The 6,086-nt window shown below is 31.8% G+C and overlaps 1 long non-coding RNA gene across 1 annotated transcript; it reads left to right on the forward strand.

Annotated features, from left to right (window-relative positions):
* Positions 1 to 3,172: 3,172 nt before the first annotated feature.
* Positions 3,173 to 3,945, forward strand: LOC119576232. The gene is made up of 2 exons (XR_005229044.1): positions 3,173 to 3,694; positions 3,729 to 3,945. It is a non-coding gene; the product is annotated as an uncharacterized LOC119576232 (long non-coding RNA).
* The last annotated feature ends 2,141 nt before the right edge of the window (positions 3,946 to 6,086 follow it).

Genomic DNA, 6,086 nt, shown 5'->3' on the forward strand with positions numbered 1-6,086 from the left:
TTCTTCTGTCCTCTTGCTCTTTTTTTCTTCTTTTGTTCTGTCTTTTCCTGTCTTCTTACTTTCTTATTCTTGGTTCTTTTGATCTTCTTTCTTTTTTTGTTACTTTTTCTCCTTGAAACTGTCCTTGACAAGTATTGTCTTTTTTGAGCATTACTTGTTCCATAGTACTTTGACACGTCAATTGGTGATATTTATTTTCTTCTTTTTATGTCTAGACCAGTTGCTTCTTTGTTTTCAAGCTTGTTCACCTGAAAATCATACACTTATGATAATGGGAAAGGCAATCACTTATATTCCACCACTTGTAATTAATCAGGTTGTTCAGATAACAGTGACACAGTCCATGAGTAGCAAGTCACCAGCTGCCCTGATAGATTACAGTATTCTATAACGTCTGAACACCTTTATTCTTGCTTGTTATGTCCTTAAAAATTATATTTAATATCTTTAAATGAATAGGGTCTGTAGATATGTTTCATTGTATATGACCTAAAGATATAAGAAGTATGACATTACTTACAGCATACTTTGACGTGTTAACTACGTTCTTGGCTAGCAGGTGTAACTAGACTATAGAGTTCGTTTTTAAGTTCCTGTGAAATCCTTGACTTCTTTAAATGGTTGGAGTTAAATAACGTTTGAAAGTACTGCTTATCTTGAAAACATTTTCTATACTTGAAACATTATGTTAAACTTTACAAAGATTCATCTTTAGCTCACTCAGATGTGTCCTGAATGCAGAGTAGACTTTAAAAATGGTGATTGTGAACAAGTAAGCTACATATTCTCTCGATGTTTAAGCTTTAGTATATCCTAGAAATTTAGAGATTTCTCCACTAGTTATGGTTAACCAATCTTTCAAAGTGGATTCAGAGTGCCACAGATTCCAAATTACATATCCTTGGCTGTCAATATATCATTTCCTGCAGAGATTACTTTTATTCTAGCTTAAGTCAAACCTCGGTGGATTTTCTCTGGAAATACTAATTAATGATCTTAACAGAACTTTGCCTCCCTACTGTTTTCATTCTGTCATTTTAGAGTAAGAAATTCTCTGCTTAAGAAATGTACCTCTCATTGAATTACCATTAGTGTCAATTTCACTGAGAACACCATACTGCATTTGTCAAAGAGGAGTTATCAGCCATTGGGCACCAAAGCAGACTGCACCTAAATCATATACATAATACACAAGTTGTTTCTGCTCCAATGTAGTTAAATACATTATGGATTGCAGTGAAGCATATACTTACTACTTATATCTTCAGGTCACCAAATTACCATGTGCCAATAACCTGAATGGTATGGAACACAGATAGTACATTTGCTTCTCTCTGTTTTTGGCAGTCTCAGGGAAATGCTCTCTAATTACATATGCATCTGGGATAAGCAGAGTAATACTTTGACTTCAGAGACTTCTGAAACTAAGTACTTTTATCAAATGCTGAATCAATTTTAACCAGGCCTAACAAAATGTACCGGCATTACAAAATGTTCACTTGTTCTGTGTTCTCAGTTGTCCCTGAGTATTACATCCCAAGTCACAGTGCATATGAAAATTTTCCTTTCCTTTGCACTATTGTTGTTCAGATGATAATGACAATTTTTTTGAAAATCATTTGTTTTCAATTGCTTTAAGGATCAACAGTGCTTTACTACACTTACCAGTGGCTTGTATCATTGGACCTATAGTTATTTTCAAGGGAGTTTCTCAGAAGTCACAAAGAATTTGTCATCAATCACAAAGTTCTTAAGAAAGTTCATATACTCTATATGATAAGCTTTTTCATGCGTCTGCTTTCCAGATTTATTTACCTTTTTTCTCTACATCTGTCTTACTAATTCTGTAGTTTCTTGAATATTTATTGTTATTACATTTATTTCATTGAACAGGAGCACCTGTTACATTTTTATAGAAAACCTTGTAATTTTTATCTTTTTTTTTTCTCTTTCTTTTCTTTATGGCATAGTCCATTTAAAAACATTGTATGTCTTATGTATCTGTATCCTTTGGTACTGAAAATAACTAATTTATGGTTTTATGTTTTAATAAACATTATTCACAAAAATATTATATGCTACATGAACGATGATTGAAGCACGTAATGAACATCTGAATGCTGAAAGTTGTTTACATAAGATTTTGAAATCCTGGAGCATTCCATGTACTATTCTGTGCCACAGAAACAGTATCATAAGTATATATTAAATGCATAGATGCCATAAGATCTATTATTAAAATGCAGACAATATTATCGAGAGTTGCTAATCAAACACTCCAACTGTCTCAACATTCCAATTTTCATTCCAGATATATCCTTGAGATATAATTTTTTTTAAAGATTGTTTGCTTTATAATTATATAATGCACTTTTTATGATACTCACTGACATCCATCCACAAATAATAACCAGATATCAGGTTTACTTGGAGGATGGGAATCTCTTTTTGACAGCTAACTGATAACCATTGTAATGAAAAGGGGTTGCACCTGTTAATACTCACTGCCATATTCATTGCATTATACCGACTAACTTATGTAGGTATTTTGTGTACAGGGCTTTTCGTGTAGTTGATTGAAATTGCTAGGCAAGATACTCCTTCCATTGGAACAACTTTGATCAGAGCATAGTGGGTAAATGATACCAGCTATTGATGCCTGTTTTAGTTGTTTTTTTCTGTTCTGTTATGCTGATCAATTTGTTTTATAATCATTATTATTATTATTATTAATATAATTTTGATGATAATTTTCATTAGTAGTAGTAGTAGTAATAACAGTATTGCTGGTACTACTACTACTATGATAGATTCTTACTACTTTTACTAGTATGGTTATTATATGTATGTGTGTATATTTATTTTTCCCATACAGGTTTTCCATTTTTCCCATACTTGCAGCCTTGCTTATGTAACATTTTTTTTTTCATTGGTGGTTGCAATGGTGAGTCTGTTGCAAAAGCTGTGTGTTCTCATTCTCAAACTTGCTTTTTGATTATTTTTGTAATATTAATTTTGTGACTACATTATTATTATGTATTTGCAAATATTGAGAGTAATCAAAATTGAATGGCCAGAAATATATTATCTTGACAGTATGTATATATATATATATATATATATATATATATATATATATATATATATATATATATATATATATATATATATATATATATATATATATTATAACAAGATTTGTAAGTTGAAAAGGACTCAAATTTTTTTATTTAACAAAAATTATTAGTAAAGGGTTGCAATATCATGTACGTGTCTGAATGTATTTTCAAGGGCACTCTTTATAATAATTTAATCCTTCCCATTCTTTCTTTGTTAATACTCCTTGTGTGCCATTGAAATATAACTGTTTGAAGGTGTAATGAATACTTCTCTTTTCTTGTTCTTCCTCTCTTTTGGCATAAAGAAATACGTATATGTTTAGCTGGTTTGCGAAGCTTATTTCCCACTTTGGCATTTGGTATCTAAGGAACTGCCATCAGCATAAAGATATCATTATTTTTATAAGGTAAATATTGTGTGTAATTATATTTACAGAATTTACACCATCTGATTATAGTTACATTAGATTAACAAGATATTGCATAAGAGTTACTCACTGGAAAGCATTTACCACATGCAAATAATGTTTGAAATGATAATCTGTGTACAGTCTTGCTTGTTATAAGTGCCTAAGGTTACACTTAATTTTTTTTCAAGCAGTGCCTAAGGTTACACTTAATTTTTTTTGAAGCAGCAGATAAACGGAGAAATCATAAAAAGGTCATCCTTTTGCTTTCCGTAGACAAGTCGTAGAAACCTAGAAATTATGTCACCAGATATGAACATTGTCTTAAATATCATATTAGGTTTATGTAGTTTTTTTTATATATATATTTATTGGGGACTGTAAACAGCTCATTAAATAAACTTTTCATTGGTACAGTATATCTCTGTTATTTTTACTCCTTAATTTCTGCTGTTTTGATCCTAGGAGTGGAGGGTATGAAATGGTAAAAAAAAAAAAGTTTGTCAAACTCATAGTACTTAAAGTTATTTCATATAACTGAAATGCCCCTTGAATAACAAGATGTTCTACCACACTACACACTAGAGAAATACTTCTGTAAAATGAGACAATAGATAAATAATTTGTATATATTTCATCTTCAAGTAGTGTATAGTGAAAGTCCATGCAAGCAAAATCATAGTGTATAAGTACAATAACACACTGGGTTGAGTCTGATAAGTAAATTTAAACATACTACATGAAAGCCCCTTTTCCCATGTGGGGATGTGCAAAAAACCATTTTTGAGAACCTTTGCTCTGAAGAATGCAAGCATATTAATCATATTCAGATATAATTTTGTTTCACTTTGCTACACAAGTTAAGTAACTGATTCATTTTGCACCATTCAGGGATCATGCTTAAATTTCTTTTCGGTCAATTGCAATACATTTTGCTCTCATGCAGTGTAGCAGACCCCAGATATTAAATGCAAAAAGATAATCAGTATCCATTAAATTAATCCACAGGTTCACTGTTGTAAGCTTCTGAATCTGAATGGAAGATCATGTCAAAGATCATGTCATTATCCTGATCTGTATATTTTTATCATGTTCTCCAAATGTTTTTCCACATGTTCAAATAAACTGCATGTTACTTAGATGTTTTGCATTTTTCAAATGCTCCTCTCCATGTTCTACATATGTCCTTCATGTTGTTCACATATTATGTATGTTCTTCATATGGCCTTAGTCCTGTACATGCCTGACTCGCTACCAATGAAGAAGTGACTGAAAAAACATAGCAGTCGGGAACCAACACACAGCTCTAGAAAAAATTGGTGATAAAAATGAAAGAGAGAAGGGAATGCAGAACAGGGCTAGATGATTCTATACCAGCCATTAGTATTATCTGCAAGGATAGCCTTTAAACAGAAGTGGATGAATGAGGTAATAGTGAAGATGATGGAAGAGAAGGAGAAGGAAATGGGAAAATATGTTGGATGCAAACAAAGCAAGAGATCAAGGGTTGAAAGGGGAAGGCATGAGTAATAAAGTCAGAAACCGACACTGCTACAGAGATCTTTGAGAAAAATAAAGGAATTTTTGGGGAGTATGAAGGAAGCTGAAAAGCTAAACAACACAAGCAAGAGATGGAGAAATTATTATGGAAATGGTAAAGGTATTGGAAAGATCAGATTTTTTTTTTTTTTCTTTTTCTTTTTTTTGTCTCACTGCCTTTCTGATTATTTTTTTCAATATCTTTTGGTTAATTTGGTTAATCAAATGTAACAAATCTAATTACTTTGGTTTGCATTATGACAAATTCTTTCCTTTTTTTGGTTTTATAATGTTTGGAGTATTCATTAGGGGGAAGAAAAGTAAGCTATATAGTCCCATAGTGGATGGTGGTGGTAGATTTTGTGGTATTTATTTAACAGATTTTATCAGATATTCTAAGTATCTTCTTCTTTTAACGGTAGGTTCATGTCTGAGCCGCCGTGGTCACAGCATGATACTTAATTGTAGTTTTCATGTTGTGATGCTCTTGGTGAGTACGTGGTAGGGTCCCCAGTTCCTTTCCACGAGTGGGAAATTTAGAGCGGTGGTTTGCCATTGCCTTCCGCCCGGTGTTTTTATCGAGTCACCACCTCTATCCACCCGGCACTGACTTGAGCTGATTCTAAGTATATTACACCACAAATTAAAACTTGCATGATCAACTTACATTACATTACACTATCACTCCTTAATGGTCAATTATTCTCTTTTATTATTGTCTGTTTTTATATGATTTTTACACCTGTGAAATGAACTGAAAGGAGTTCATTCTGAGATAGTTTCTTTTCTAAAAAATTGTGTTTGTAGTGAGTAATTTCTGTTGACTCTTTTCCAGTTTGTTTGTTTGTCTTGTTTCTGTTTGGGTTTTCTTTGTTTGTGAATTATCTATATTCTCTAGAAAAAAAAACGAATATTCAAATTCGTTCTCTTTAAGAAAAGTAAAAAAATGCTTTTGTTGATTTTAAAAGTTTCAGTAACATGAGTAAAATAAAAAAAAATTACAAGGACTGGAACTTTCTCA

This window comes from Penaeus monodon, chromosome 1, assembly GCF_015228065.2.
Source record: "Penaeus monodon isolate SGIC_2016 chromosome 1, NSTDA_Pmon_1, whole genome shotgun sequence".
NCBI classification, from domain to species: Eukaryota; Metazoa; Arthropoda; class Malacostraca; order Decapoda; family Penaeidae; genus Penaeus; species Penaeus monodon.